Source organism: Balaenoptera borealis, assembly GCF_965194805.1.
Source record: "Balaenoptera borealis genome assembly, chromosome: X".
In the NCBI taxonomy this organism is placed as follows: Eukaryota; Metazoa; Chordata; class Mammalia; order Artiodactyla; family Balaenopteridae; genus Balaenoptera; species Balaenoptera borealis.
Window position 1 is genome coordinate 67855622 of NC_138881.1, and position 17261 is coordinate 67872882.

General features: G+C 32.6%; 1 long non-coding RNA gene across 1 annotated transcript in view; it reads right to left on the minus strand.

Annotated features, from left to right (window-relative positions):
* LOC309620853 overlaps positions 1-17261 on the minus strand; it is a 315269-nt gene that overhangs the window by 248557 nt on the left and 49451 nt on the right. The gene's annotated exons all lie outside the window — the stretch shown is intronic.

Here is a 17261-nt window from a genome sequence, read left to right on the forward strand (position 1 = left end):
TTTTCCACAGTGACTGCACCAATTTATATTCCCACCTACAGTGTGTAAGTGCTCTCTTTTCTCCCCATCCTCACCAACATTTGTTATCTATGTTCTTTTTGACGATGGCCATACTGACAGGTGTGAGGTGATACCTTATTTTGGTTTCGATTTCCATTTTTGTGGTGATTAGCAATGTTGAACATCTTTTCCTGTGCCTTTTGTCCATCTGCTTTTCCTTTTTGGAAAAATGTCTATTCGGTTATGCACATTTTTTAATCACGTTGTGTTTTTGATGTTACATTATTAGCTGTTTATATATGTTGGATATTAATCCCTTATCACTGACATCAGTTGCAAATATCTTCTCCCATTCAGTATGTTGTGTTTTCATTTTGTTTATGGTTTCCTTTTCTGTGCAAGAGGTATTAATTTTAAATAGGTCCCTTTTGTTAATTTTTCTTTTATTTCCTTACATTTAAGAGACAGATCCAAAAAAAAATATCGCTGTGATTTATGTCAAATTGTTTTCTGCCTATGTTTCATCTAGGAGATTTAGTAGTATCTGACCTTACATTTAGGTCTTTAATCCATTTTGAATTTTTTTTTTTAATATATGGTGTTAGAGAATATTCTAATTTTATCCTTTTCCATGTAGCAGTCCAGTTTTTCCTCCACCACTTATTGAAGAGAGTGTCTTTTATCCACTGTATGTTCTTATCTCCATTGTCATAGATTAATTGACAAAGTTTGTGGGTTTATTTCTGGGCTCTCTATCCTATTCCATTGATCTCTGTGTTTGTTTTTGTGCCAGTATCATACTGTTTTGATTACTATAGCTTTGTAGTATAGTGTGAAGTCAGGGAGCATGATTCCTCCAGCTCTGTTCTTCTTTCTTAAAATTCTTTTGAGAATTCAGGGTCTTTTGTGTTCCATAACTATTTTAAAATTGTTCTAGTTCTGTGAAAAATGCTTATACAAAATCCTAAATATGCAACCAGAAACTACCAGAGCTCATCAATGACTTTGATAAAGTTACAAGTTACAAAATTAATATACAGGATTGTTTTGCATTTCTATACACTAACAAAGAACTATCAGAAAGAGAAATTAAGGTAACAATCCCATTTATCATCACATCAAAAAGAATAGAATACCTAAGAATAAATCTATCTAAGCAGGCAAAAGGCCTCTACTCCAAAAAGAAATTGAAGACAACACAAACAGATGGAAAGATATACTGTGTTCCTTGGATTGGAAGAATCAATATTGTTAAGATAACCATGTTATCCACAGTAATCTATAGATTCAATGCCATCCTTATCAAAATACATAAAAATTAAACAACAAATACTGGAAAAACCAATGGATCAAAGAAGAAATCAAAAGAGAAATTTTAAAAAAATACTTTGAGACCAAAATGGCACACAATATTCCATATAATATAATGCAGCTAAATCAGTGCAGAGAGAAGAATATACATTTTGTTAAAAAAGAGAGAGAGCACACAACTAAACAACCTAAATTTACACCTTGAGGCAGCAAAAAAAAAAAAAAAAAAGAAGAAAAGTAAAAACAATAACCCAACTGAGTAGAAGGAAGGATTTATAATAAACATTATAGCAAAAATAAATGAAAAACAGGCTAGGGAAAAAACAGAGAAGTTGAAAAATATTAGAAGCTTTTTTCTGAAAAGATAAATTGGTAAAACCTTCGCTAGGGTAATCAAGAAAAAAGAAGACCCAAATAAATACAATCATAAATGAATCATGACAGTTGCCACAGAAATACAAAGGATCATAAGAGAATACCAAGAACAACGGTATCCCAACAAACTGGACAAACTAAAATAGATGGATAAATTATTAAAAACATAAAACCAACCAATATTAAATCATAAAGTAATAAAAATCTGAAGAGACCTGTCATGAGTAAGTTTTCAATAAAGAAAAACTTCCTACTCCACATTAACAGAATAAAAATCATATGACCATCTCAGTAGATACAAAAAAATATTTGACAATATTCAACATCCGTTTACAATAAAAACTCTCAAGAAAGTGGGTATAAAGAGAATGTAACTCAACTGAATAAAGCCCACATATGAAAAGCCAACAAGTAATTTCATACTCAGTGGTGCAAAGCTGAAAGATTTTCCTCTAAAATCAGGAACAAGACAAAGATGCCTACTCTCCCCACTTTCATCAAGCATAGTACTGGAACTTCTAGCCAAAACAATAAGGCAACAAAAAGAAATGAAAGGCATCCAGTTTCAAAAGGAATAAGTAGAACTGTCACTATTTGCAGATGGATTGATATTATATATAGAAATACTCCACCAAAAAATCTATTAAAATTAATAAATTAATTCAGTAAAGTTGCAGGATACAAAATCAATATACATAAACCTGTAGCATTTCTATACAGTAATAGCAAAGTATCAGAAAGAGAAATTATGAAAACAATTCCATTTGCAATTGCATCCAAAAAAGAAAATATACATGGGACTAAATTTGACCAAGTAGGTAAAAATCCTGTGGAAAAAAAATTAATGAAAAAATTAAGGAAGACAAAAATAAATGGAAAAATATTCTGTGCTCATGGATTACAAGAATTAATAATGTTAATACATCCATACTACCCAAAACAATGTACACATTCAATGCCATCCCTATCAAAATTCCAATGACATTTTCTACAGAAATAGACAATCTTATACAAATGAACTTATTTAGAAAACAGAAACAGACGCACAGACTTAGAGAATGAATTTATGGTTACCAGGGAGAAAGGTGGGGAGGAGGAATAGATTGGGAGTTCGGGATTGACATGTACGCACTGCTATATTTAAAATAAAACACCTTTCCATGAAAAAAAAAGAAATAGACAATCTTAAAATTTGTATGGAAGCAAAAAAGACCCCAAACAATTGCCAAAGCAATCTTGAGAAAAAAAGCAAAGTGGAGGCAATATTTTCCCCGATTTGAAACCATATTATAAGACTAGAGTAATCAATACAGTACGGTATTGGCATAAAAAAAAAAAAAACAGACACGTAGATCAAAAGAACAGAATGGAGGGCCTAGAAATAAACTCACACTTATGTGGTCAATTAATATATGACAACAGAGCCAAGAATATACAACTGTAACTTGACAGTCTCCTCAAGAAGTGGTGTGTTAAATTGGAACAGACACATGTAAAAGAGTAAAACAGGGCCACTTACATCATACAAAAAATTACACAAAATGGAGTAAAGACTTGAATGTAAGACCTGAAACCATAAAACTTCTAGAAGAATACAAAATTCTAAGCTACTTGACATAGGTCTTGGAGATAAATTTTGAATCTGATACCAAGCTAAAGCAACAAAAATAAACAACAACAAAACATGTGGGACTACATCAAACTAAAAAGCTTCTGCACACTAAAGGAAACTAACAGCAAAATTAAAGGACAATGTAAATTATATATATTTTAAGGGATTAATGTTCAAAATATATAAAGAACTTGTACACCCAATATAAAAAAATTCAATTAAAATGTGGTCAGAATATATGAATAGACGTTTTTCTTAAGAAGACAAAAAGACACATGAAAAGATGTGCAAAATCACTAATCGTTAGGGAAATGCAAATTAAAACCACAATGAGATGTCACCTCAAACGTGCTAGAATGGCTATTATCAAAAAGACAAGAAATAATAAGTGTTAGTGAGGATGTGGAGAAAAGAGAACTTTTGTGTACTGTTGGTGGGAATGTAAATTTGTGCAGTCACTATGGAAAACAGTATGGAAGTTCCTCCAAAAATTAAAAATAAAATTACCACATGATCAAGCAATTCCAATTCTGGGTAATTATCTGAAGAAAACAAAGCACTAACTCAAAAAGATACATGAACACCTAGGTTTATAGCAGCATTATTTACAAGAGCCAAGATTAAAAAACAACCTACGTGTCCATAATGGATGATGAATAGATAAAGAAAATGTGTTTTTATATAAGATGGAATGTTAAGTAACAAAAATGAATAAAATATTACCATTTGCAACAACTGCGATGTACCCCAAGGTGTTATGTTAAGTGAAATAAGTCAGGCACAGAAAAACAAACACCATATATTCTTTCTTATAAGTGGAATTTTTAAAAAAAATAAAAATAAATAAACAGACAAAACAAAAAACAAGATCATTGATACAGTGAAGAGTTTGGTAGTTTTCAGAGATGAGGTATGCGGGAGTGAGAGAAATGTGTGAGCACACAAAATGTACATGCTTCCACTTATAAAATAATCAAGTAATGGTGATGTAATGTACAGCATGATGACAATAGTTGATTATACTGTATTTTATATTTAAAAGGTGCTATGAGAAAAGATCTTAAAAGTTCTCATCAGAAGAAAAATATTGTATTTGTATCTATGTAAGGTGATGAATGTTGACTAAGCTTATTGTACATTGTACAAAAATATCAAATCATTATGCTTTACACTGGAAACTAATACAACATTATATGTAAATTATTCTACAATTTTTTTAACATCTTTATTGGAGTATAATTGTTTACAATGTTGTATTAGTTTCTGCTGTATAACAAAGTGAATCAGTTATATGTATACAGATATCCCCATAAGCCCTCCTTCTTGCACCTCCCTCCCACCCTCCCTATCCCACCCCTCTAGGTGGTCACAAAGCACTGAGCTGATCTCCCTGTTCTATGTAGCTGCTTCCCAATAGTTATCTATTTTACATTTGGTAGTGTATATATGTCAAAGGTACTCTCTCACTTCGTCCAAGCTTACCCTTCCCCCTCCCCATGTGCCCAAGTCCAATCTCTACGTCTGTGTCTTTACCCCTGCCCCTAGGCACATCAGAACATTTTTCTTTTCTTTTTTAGATTCCATATATATATGTGTTAGCATACAGTATTTGTTTTTCTCTTTCGGACTTACTTCACTCTGTATGACAGACTCTAGATCCATCCACCTCACAACAAATAATTTTGATCCTTTTTATGGCAGAGTAATATTCCATTATATATATATGTGCCATGTCTTTTTATCCATTCATCTGTCAATGGGCATTTAGGTTGCTTCCATGACCTGGCTATTGTAAATAGTGCTGCAATGAGAATTGGGGTGCATGTATCTTTTTGAATTATGGTTTTCTCAGGGTATATGCCCAGAGGTGGGATTGCTGGGTCGTATGGTAGTTCCATTTTTAGTTTTTTAAGGAACCTCCATACTGTTCTCCATAGTGGCTGTATCAATTTACATTCCCACCAACAGTGCAGCAGTGTTCCCTTTTCTCCACACCCTCTCCAGCATTTATTGTTTGTAGATATTTTGATGATGGCCATTCTGACTAGTGTGAGGTAATACCTCATTGTAGTGTTGATTTGCATTTCTCTAATGATTAGTGATGTTGAGCATCCTTTCATGTGTTTGTTGTTAATATGTATATCTTCTTTGGAGAAATGTCTGTTTTGGTCATCAGCCCATTTTTGGATTGTTTTTTTTTTTGTTTTATTGATATTGAGCTGCATAAAGTACTTGTATATTTTGGAGATTAATCCTTTCTCAGTTACTTCATTTACAAATATTTTCTCCCATTCTGAGGGTGGTCTTTTCATCTTGTTTATGGCTTCCTTTGCTGTGCAAAAGCTTTTAAGTTTCATTGGGTCCCAGTTGTTAATTTTGGTTTTTATTTACATTTCTCTAGGAGGTGGGTCAAAAAGGATCTTGCTGTGATTTATGTCAAAGTGTGTTCTGCCTATGTTTTCCTCTAAGAGTTTTATAGTGTCTGGCCTTACATGTAAGTCTTTACTCCATTTTGAGTTTATTTTTGTGTATAGTGTTAGGAAGTGTTCTAATTTAATTCTTTTACATGTAGCTGTCCAGTTTTCCCAGCACCACTTTTTGAAGAGGCTGCCTTTTCTCGATTGTATATTCTTGTCTCCTTTGTGAAAAATAAGTTGACCATATGTGTGTGGGTTTATCTCTGGGCTTTCTACCCTGTTCCACTGATCTACATTTCTGTTCTTGTGCCAGTACCATACTGTCTTGATTACTGTAGCTTTGTAGTATAGTGTGAAGTCAGGGAGCCTGATTTTTCCAGCTCCATTTTTCTTTCTCCAGATTACTTTGACTATTCAGGGTCTTTTGTGTTTCTGTACAAATTGTACAATTTTTTGTTCGAGTTCTCTGAAAAATGCCATTGGTAGCTTGATAGGGATTGCATTGAATCTGTAGATTATTTGGGTAGTATAGTCATTTTCACAATGTTGATTCTTCCAATCCAAGAACATGGTATATCTCTCCATCTGTTTGTATGTTCTTTAATTTCTTTCATCAGTGTCTTATACTTTTCTGCAGACAGGTCTTTTGTCTCCTTAGGAAAGTTTATTCCTAATGTTTTATTCTTTTTGTTGCAATGCTAAATGGGAGTGTTTCCTTAATTTCTCTTTCAGGTCTTTCATCATTTGTCTATAGGAATGCAAGTGATTTATGTGCATTAATTTTGTATCCTGCTACTTTACCAAATTCATTGATTACCTCTAACAGTTTTCTGGAACTATCTTTATGTTTCTATATATATAGTATCATGTCATCTGCAAACAGTGACAGTTTCACTTCTTCTTTTCTGATTTGGATACGTTTTACTTCTTTATCTTCTCTGATTGCTGTGGCTAAAACTTCCAAAACTATGTTGAATAATAGCGGTGAGAGTGGGCAAGCTTGTCTTGGTCCTGATCTTAGAGGAAATGGTTTCAGTTTTTCACCATTGAGAACAATGTTGGCTGTGGGTTTGTCATATATGGCCTTAATTATGTTGAGGTAGGTTCCCTCTATGCCCACTTTTTGGAGAGTTATTATCATAAATGGGTGTTGAATTTTGTCAAATGCTTTTTCTGCATCTATTGAGATTTTCATATGGTTTTTATCCTTCAGTTTGTTAATATGGTGTATCACGTTGACTGCTTTGCATATACTGAAAAATCCTTGCATTCCTTGGATAAACCCAAACTGATCATGGTGTATGATCCTATTAATGTGCTGTTGGATTCTGTTTGCTAGTATGTTGTTGAGGATTTTTACATGTATGTTCATCAGTGATATTGGCCTGTAGTTTTCTTTTTTGTGACATCTTTGTCTGGTTTTTGTATCCGGGTGATGGTGGCCTCATAGGGTGAGTTTGGGAGTGTTCCTCCCTCTGCTGTATTTTGGAAGACTTTGAGAAGGATAGGTGTTAGCTCTTCTCTGAATGTTTGATAGAATTCTCCTGTGAAGCCATCTGGTCCTGGGCTTTTGTTTGTTGGAAGATTTTTAATCACAGTTTCAATTTCAGTGCTTATGATTGGTCTGTTCATGTTTTCAATTTTTTCCTCGTTCATTTTTGGAAATTTGTACTTTTCTACGAATTTGTCCGTTTCTTCCAGGTTGTCCATTTCAGTGACATATTGTTACTTGTAGTAGTCTCTCATGATCCTTTGTATTTCTGCAGTGTAATTTGTTACTTCTCCTTTTCCATTTTTAATTTTGTTGATTTCAGTCATCTCCCTTTTTCTTCTTGATGAGTCAGGCTAATGGTTTTTCAATTTTTTTTTATCTTCTCAGTGAACCAGCTTTTAGTTTTATTGATCTATGCTATTATTTCCTTCATTTTTTTTTCTTTTATTTCTGATCTGAACTTTATGATTTCTTTCCTTCCGCTAACTTTGCTTTTTGTTGTTGTTTTTCTTTCTCTAATTGCTTTAAGTGTAAGGTTAGGTAGTTTATTTGAGATTTTTTCTTGTTTCTTGAGGTAGGGTTGTATTGCTATAAGCTTCCCTATTAGGATTGCTTTTGCTGCATCCCATAGGTTTTGGGTCATTGTGTTTTCATTGTCATTTCTTTCTAAGTATTTTTTGATTTGTTTTTGATTTCTTCAGTGATCTCTTGGTTATTTCATATTGTATTGTTTAGCCACCTTGTGCTTGTATTTTTTCCAGTTTTTTTTTTTCTCCTGTAATTAATATCTAATCTCATAGCGTGTGGTCAGAAAAGATACTTGATATGATTTCAATTTTCTTAAATTTACCGATGCTTGATTTGTGACCCAAGATATGATTTAATCTAGAGAGATCTAACCTAGAGAATGTTTCATGTGTGCTTGAGAAGAAATTTTATTCTGTTGTTTTTGGATGGAATGTCCTATAAATATCAAATAAGTGTGTGGTCTAATGTGTCTTTTAAAGCTTGTGTTTCCTTATTGATTTTCATTTTAGATGATCTGTCCATTGCTGAAAGTAGTGTGTTAAAGTCCCCTACTCTTATTGTGTTACTGTTGATTTCCCCTGTTTGGCTTTAGCATTTACCTTATGTATTAAGGTGCTCCTATGTTGGATGCATAAATATTTACAATTGTTATGTCTTCTCCTTGGATTGACCCCTTGGTCATTATGTGGTGTCCTTATTTTTTTCTTGTAATAGTCTTTATTTTAAACTTGAGTTTGATGGTATGAGAATTGCTACCCCAGCTTTCTTTTGTTTTCCCTTTGCATAGAATACCTTTTACCATCCCCTCAATTTCAGTGTCTATATGTCCCTAGGTCTGAAGTGGGTCTCTTGTAGACAGCATATATATGGGTCTTGTTTCTGTATCCATTCAGCCAGTCTGTGTCTTTTGGTTGGAACAATTAATCCATTTACATTTAAGGTAATTATCGATATGTATGTTCTTATTACCATTTTCTTAATTGTTTTTGGTTTGTTATTGTAGGTGTTTTCCTTCTCTTGTGTTTCCTTCCTAGAGAAGTTCCTTTAGTATTTGTTTGTAGCTGGTTTGGTGGTGCTGAATTCTCTTAACTTTTGTTTGTCTGTAAAGGTTTTAATTTCCCTGTAGAATCTGAATGAGATCCTTGCTGGGTAGAGGAATCTTGGTTATATTTTTTTCCCTTTCATCACTTTAAATATGTCCTGCCACTCCCTTCTGGTTTGCAGAGTTTCTGCTGAAAAATCAGCTCTTAACCTTATGGGGTTTCACTTGTGTGTTGTTGCTTTTCCCTTGCTGTGTTTAATATTTTTTCTTTTAATTTAATTTTTGATAGTTTGATGAGTATGTGTCTTGGTGTGTTTCTCCTTGGATTTATCCTGTATGGGACTTTCTGCACTTCCTGGACTTTATTGACTATTTCCTTTCCCATGTTAGGGATATTTTCAACTATAATCTCTTCAAATATTTTCTCAGATCATTTCCTTTTGTCGTCTTCTTCTGGGACCCCTGTAAATTAAAAGTTGGTGCATTTAATATTTTCCCAGAGGTCTCTGAGACTGTCCTCAATTCTTTTCATTCTTTTTTCTTTACTCTGCTCTGCAGCAGTTATTTCCAGTATCTTATCTTCCAGCTCACTTATATGTTCTTTTGCCTCAGTTATTCTGTTATTGATTCCATCCAGCATATATTTAATTTCATTTATTGTGTTGTTCATCATTGTTTGTTTGCTCTTTAGTTCTTCTAGTTCCTTGTTAAATGTTCCTTGTATTTTCTCCATTCTATATTTGAGATTTTGGATTATCTTTACTCTCATTACTCTGAATTCTTTTTCAGGATGACCGTGCATTTCCTCTTCATTTGTTTGGTCTGGTGGGTTTTCACCTTGCTCCTTCATCTGCTGCATATTTCTCTCTTTTCTCATTTTGTTTAATTTACTGTGTTCGGGGTCTACTTTTCACAGGCTGCTGGTTCATAGTTCCCATTATTTTTGGTGTCTGCTCCCAGTGGGTGAGGTTAGTTCTTTAGCTTGTGTAGGCTTCCTGGTGGAGTGGACTGGTGTCTGTGTTCTGGTTTGTGAGACTGTATCTTGTCCTTCTTGTTGGCAGGGTTGTCTCCGGTGGTGTTTATTGGAGTGTCTGTGAACTTAGTAGTACTTTAGGCAGCCTCTCTGCTAATGAGAGGGGTTGTGTTCCTGTCTTGCTAGTTGTTTGTTATGGGGCATCCAGCACTGGACTTTGCTGGTGGTTCGGTAGAACTGGGTCTTACATTGAGACTAAGATCTCTGGGAGAGTTCTTGCCAGTTGATAGTACATGTCGACAGGAGGTTTCTGGTGGTCCAATGTCCTGGACTCAGCTCTCCCACCTCGAAATCTCAGGCCTGACACCCGGCCGGAGCACCAAGACACTGCCAGCCACATGGCTCCAAAGAAAAGGAAGAGAGAAACAATGCTTCCTAGTGTTTGGAAACTTTTCCTCCTTCACAGCTTCCTTCCAGCAGTACAGGTCCCATCCCTATTCTTTTGTCTCTTTTTTTTCTTTTTCCTTTTGGCCTACCTAGTTATGTGGGGATTTTCTTGCCTTTTTGAAGTCTGAGGCCTTCTGCCAGCGTTCAGCAGGTATTCTGTAAGAGTTGTTCCACATGTAGATGTATTTTTGATGTATTTGTGAGGAGGAAGGTGATCTCCACGTCTTACTCCTCCACCATCTTGACAGTCACTTCTTCAAGTTCTTTAAAAGTAATAAATCAAAAAAAATGAAACCTCCTAACAAAGAAAAGACAAGGATCCCATAGTTTCACCAATTAATTCTAATAAGTAATTTAAAAAAAATCAATCCTTTTATATTCTTCCAAAAAACTGAAGAGGTGGAAATACTCCAAAGTTCATTTTAAAAGCTGTCATTATCCTCATACAAAATACAGTACAGGACACAAGAAGAAATAAACATACAGACCAATGTCCCTGATGAATATAAATACAAAATGTCTCAACCAAAATAATAGCTAACCTAATTCAACAGTACATTACAATGGTCATATACTATAATCAAGTTAGATTCATTGCTGGAATGAAAGGATGGTTCAACATATACAGATCAATAAATTTGATACATCACATTAATGGATGAAATAAAAAATCATATCATTATAATTTCCATAGATGCAGGAAAAGCATTTTACAAAAAACAGTATTATTTTATGATGATAACTCTAAACTGATTGTGTATAGGTGGAACATAAATGAACATAACAGAAGTCATATATGACAAGCTCTCAGCTAACATCATACTCATTGATGAAACTCTGAAATTTTTTCCTCTAATATTAGGGAAAACAGTGACCTCTCTCACTACTCTTTTTTATATAATATTATAAAACCTTGGCAGAATTATCTGGAATTAAAAGTAATATATATATATATATATATATATCCAAATCACAAATGATGAAGTAAAATTTTCTGTTTTCCAATGATATGATTTTATATGTAGAGAATCCTTAAGACACCACAAAAGCCCTTTAGAACTATTTGACAAGTTCAATAAAGTTGGAGGAGACAAATCAGTATACAAATATTTACTGCATTTCTGTACACAACACCAATTTATCTAAAAAATTTAAAGAAAACAATTCCATTTACAATGGCATCAAAACAATAAAATACTTAGGAATAAATTTAACCATGTAGGTAAAAGATTTGTGCACTGAAAAGTATCAGACATTGATAGAAGTCATTAGAGAAGACACAAGTAATTTTAAAGATATCCCATATTCATGGATTGGAAGATTAATATTAATAAATTGTCCATACTACTCAAAGCCATCTGTAGATTCAATGTGATCCTAAAAAGATTCCAATGGCAAATTTTATAGAAATAGAAAAAACAATTCTAAAATTTGTATGGAATCACAATGGACTCTGAAAATCCAAAACAATCATTAGAAAGAAGAATAAATCTGGAGGCATCATTCTTCTTGATTTGAAACTATATTACAAATCTATAGTAATCAAGAGAGTATGGCACTGGAATAAAAGCAGATACATATAGCAATGGAACAGAATTGAGATATCATTAATAAACCTATGCATATACTTGACAAGGGAGCCAAAATACTCAAAGGGGAAATAATAGTCTTTACAATAAATGGTGCTGGGAAAACGAGATATTCACATCCAGAGGAATTAAACTGGATCCCTATCTTAAAACACTAACAAAAATTTACTCCAAATGGACTGAAAACTTAAATTTAAGACATGAAACCATAAAATCATAGAAGAAATCATAGGGGGAAATCTCCTTAACATTTATCTTGGCAACAATTTCATGGATATGGTACTGAAAGCACAAGCAAAATAGGAAATATAAACAAATGGAATTGCATCTACCTAAAAAGCTTCTGAACAGCAAACTAATGATCAACAAAATGAAAAGGCAACATATGGAATCAGAAAAATGTTTTGCAAATTGCATATGACAAGGGGTTAGTATCTAAAATATATAAGGAACTTATACAGCTTAAAAGCAAAAACAAAACAAAATGAAACAAAATTATCTGATTTTACAAAAATGGGCAAAGGACCTGAGAGGACATTTTTTCAAAGAGGATATTCAAATGGCCAACAGGGACATGGAAAAGTGCTCAGTATTACTAATCATCAGGAACGTGCAAAATCACAATGGCATGTTTCATCTCACCTGTTAGAATGACTATTATTAAAAAGACAAGGAATAACAGGTGCTGACAGTAATGTGGAGAAAAGAGAACTATTTTACACTGTTGGTTCAAATGTAAGTTGGTATGGCCATTATGGAAAACAGGATGGAGGTTTCTCAAAATAATGAAAAATAGTACACTCTCATATGACACAGCATTTCCACTTCTGGGTTTATATCCAAAGGAAATTAAATCACTCTCTTGAAGAGACAGACATCTGTTGCCCCATGTTCATTACAGGTTTATTTACAATAGCCAAGACAAGAAAACAACCTATGTATCCACTGACCCATGAATAAAGAAAATATTACATATAAATGTATAAATGTTATATATAGTATAGATATAATATATATACATGTACCTATATATTCATATAGAGATGGATATTATTTAACCATAAGATGAAAAGAATTCTGCCACTTGGGATTATATGGACAAACCTTGAGGACATTATGGTAAGTGAAATAAATCAGACTGAGAAAGACAAATACTGTATAATCTTACCCATAAATGGAATAAAAAAAAACTGAACTCATAGAAAGAGAAAACAGATTGTTGCCAGGTGTGGGGTGTTGCTGGTGGAAATGGATGATGGTAGTCAAAGGGTACAAAATTCTAGTTACTAAATGAATAAGTACTTGGGATGTAATGTATGGCATGGGGACTATAGTTAACAATAAGATATTGTATATTTGAAAATTGCTAAGAGTGTAAATCCTAAAAGTTCTCACCATGACAAAATTAACTGTAGCTATGTGAGGTTATGGATGCAACTAATCTTATTATGGTAATCATTTTGCAATAGGTACACATATCAAATTATTACCTTGTGTGTCTTAAGCTTACACATCATTATATGTCAATTATATCTAAATAAAAGTGAATGAAAGTGAAGGTGAAAAAAAGAAAATGTCAGAGAGAAAAATATCTGGGAGCTGCCAAGTGGATTTTCCCCTATGTTTCCTTCTACGATTTTAAGGTTCAGGTCTTACAGTTAAGTCTTTGATCTATTTTGAGTTAATTTTTGAGAGTGCTGTAAGTTACAAGTCCAGTTTTATTATTTTACATGTAGATATCCAATTTTCCCAACACCATTTATTGAAGAGACTATCCTTTACCCATTGGTAGTTTTGGGTGAATTTGTCAAGGATTAGTTGACCGTATAGGCATGGGTTTATTTTGGGGCTATATATTCTGTTCCATTCATCTATGTATCTGTTTTTATGTTAATTTCATAATTTTTGACTACTATAGCTTTGTAATGTAGTTTGAAATAAGGAAGTGTGATGCTTACAACTTTCTTCTTTCTCAAGACTGCTTTGCCTATTAGGATATGTTCATGGTTCTATATAAATTTTATGATTTTGTTCTCTTACTGTGAAAAATGCAATTGGTATTTTGATAGTGATTGAATTTAATCTGTAGATTGGTTAGGAGTGTATAAACATTTTAACAGTATTAATTCTGATCCATGAACTTGTGCTATCTTTCCATTTTTTGGGGACTTATCAAAGTTCTTTTTTTCATGTTAAAATGTATTGAATGGATAATAAGACACCTTATTATTCTTGCATAAGGCTGGAGAAATTCTATTAAAATACTATACAAAATGAGTCTGGCCTTTTAAAGACTGCCTTTTCATTGTATTTTTGTTGGAAATTTGTGTATATAATGTCATACTATAATAACACATTCACTTTATATCTCTATGGACTTAAGTCATATTTTGTTTAGAGTAGTCAACAACCTCAAATGCAGTGTTTGTATTATTTTATGCCCCATATATCTTTTTTCAAGCTTTATTGAGATATAATTGACATATAACGTTGGGTAAGTTTAAGGTGTACAACGTAGGGATTATACATAAGTATATAGAGCAAAATGATTAACATAATAATATTAGTTAACACATCCATCATCTCACATAGTTACTTTTTTTTCCTTTTTAATGGTGAAAAATTTAAAATATGCTCTCTTAGAAACGTTCATATATAGAATAGAGTATTATTAACTATAGTAACCATGCTACACTTTACATCCCGAGAACTTGTATGTCTTATTAACTATAGTAACCATGCTACACTTTACATCCCCAGAACTTGTACGTCTTATAACTGGAAACTTGTCTTAGGGTTTTAAGAGTACAGATCGTTCACCATCTTGGCTAAATTTACAAGTAGTTTTTTTTTTTTATGCTCTTGTAAATGGAATTGCTTTATTTATTTCATTTTCACTGTGCTTATATAAAAACACAATTTTCTTTGTATGTTGATTTTGTTTTTTGTTTTGGTGGAGTCTTTTAAGGGTATGTTTTAGAAAGTCATGTCATCTGCAAACAGAGACACTTTTACCACTTCTTTCCTGATTTGAGTTTTCACTCTTTTTCTTGCCTAATTGCTTGAACTAGAACTTCCATTACTGTGGTTAATAGGAGTGACAAGAGTGGGCAGGCTTGTCTTGTTCCTAAACATAAAGGAAGAAATTTCAATTTTTACCATTGAGTATGATGATCAATATGGGTTTTTTAAAATGTATTATGTTGAGGTGCATAGCGTCTATGGGAAATTTGTAGAAGTTTTTATCATGAAAGGATGTTGAATTTTGTCAAGTGCTTTATCTGCATCTCTTGAGATAATCATAAGATTTTTGTTCATTACTCTGTCAAAGTGGTGCATTTCATTTATTGATTTGCTTATATTGAACCATCCTTACACCTCAGGGATAAATCCCACTTGATTATGATGTATGATCTTTATATTGTTCTGTTCACTTAGGTTTGCTTGTATTTTGTTGAGGATTTTTGCATCTACACTCATGAGGGCGATTGGATTATAATTTTCTTTTCTTGTAGTGTTCTCATCTGACTTTGATATCAGGGTGACACTAGCTATAAGAAATGAGTTTGGAAGTGTCCCTTCCTCATTAATAGTTTCAATTTATTTTGATAAGATTGATATTAATTCTTCTTTACATGATTTGTAGATTTCAGCAGTGATGCCATATGGTCTTGGACTTTACATTGTTGGGAGAATTTGATTACTGATTCAGTCTCGTTACTTGTTATTGATCTGTTCAAGTTATCTAATTCTTCATGATTCAGTCTTGGCAAGTTGCATGTTTTTAGGAATGTATCCATTAACTCTAGATTATCCAGTTAATTGGAGTATAATCGTTTATAGTAATCTCTTGTGTGTGTGTGTGGTATCAGTTGCAACGTCTCCTCTTTCATTTATTGTTTTATTTATTTGGGTCTTCTCATTATTCTTCTTATTTAATCCAGCTAAGTTTTTTTGATTTTGTACATATTTTCAACAAAGAAACTCTTAGTTTCTAATATTTTATATTGTTCTTCTGGTCTCTATTTCAATTATTTCTGCTCTAATCTTAATTTTTCCCATCCTTCTGCTTATTTTGGGCTTAGTTTGTTCTTATATTTTTAGTTCCTTGAGGTGTAAAGTTAGATTTCTTAGATATGTATTTTTAATATAGGCAATTACACTACAAACTTCCTTCTTATAATTACCTTGCTACATTCCATAAGTTTTGTATGTTGTGTTTCCATTTTATTTGTCTCAAGATATGTTTTTGATCTCTTAATTTCTTTTTTTACTCATTGATTTTTCAGGAGTGTATTGTTTAATTTCCACATATCTGTGGATTTTCCAGCTTTCCTCCTCTTATTGATTTCTAGTTTCATACAATTGTTGTTGAAATAATTTCAATTAGCTTAGACTTGTTAAGACTTACTTTTTGATCTAATATATGATATATTGGAGATTATTCCATGTGTGCTTGAGAAGAATATATATGTTTCTGTTGTTTAGTATAATGTTTGGTACACATCTGTTAGGTCTACTTAGTGTATAGTGTTGTTCAAGTCCACTCTTTCCTTACTAAATTTTTGTCTGAATGATATATCCATTGTTGATATGGGATTTTAAACTTCCCTACTAGTATTGTGTGCTCTCTATTTCTTCATTCAGATCTGTTAGTAATTGCTTATTATATTTGGGCGCTCTTATGTTGTGTGCATATATATTTATAATGGTTATATTCTCTTTATGATTGGCCAGTTTATTATTATATAATGACTTCCTTTCTTTTGTTATAGTTTTTGACTTAAAGTCTATTTGTCTGATGTAAGTATAGCTACTTATGCTCTCTTTTGTTTTCCATTTAAATGGAATATCTTTTTCTCTTTGTTTTCAGTCTATGTGTGTTTTGAAAGCTGAAATGAGTCTCTGGTAGGCAGTGTGTGGTAGGCTTTTGTTTTTTAACCATTCAGTCCTTCTATGGTTTTGATTTGAGTATTTAGTCTGTTTATATTTAGGATAGTTATTAATAGGTAAGGACTCAAAATGGACTAAAGCTTTAAACATACGGACTGAAACCATAAAACCCAGAGAAGAAAACAGGGGAAATGTTCCTTGACATTGGTCTTGAACAATATTTCTTGATATGACACACAAAACAAAGTATAAAAGCAAAAATAGACGAGTGGGACTAAACTGAAATTCTTCTGCATATAAGGGAAATAATCAACAAAATAAAAAGACAACTTACAGATTGTGAGAAAATATCTGCAAACTATGTATCTGATAGAGTTAATATCCAAAATTTATAATGAACACCTACATTTCAATAGAAAAGCAACAACAATAAATAATTTAATTAAAATATGGGCAAATAACTGAATAGTCATTTATCTAAAGAAGACATACAAATGGTCAATAAGAACATAAAAATGTGCTTAGAAGTACTAAAAATACAAATCAAAAGCACAATGAGATATCACCTCATACCTATCAGAA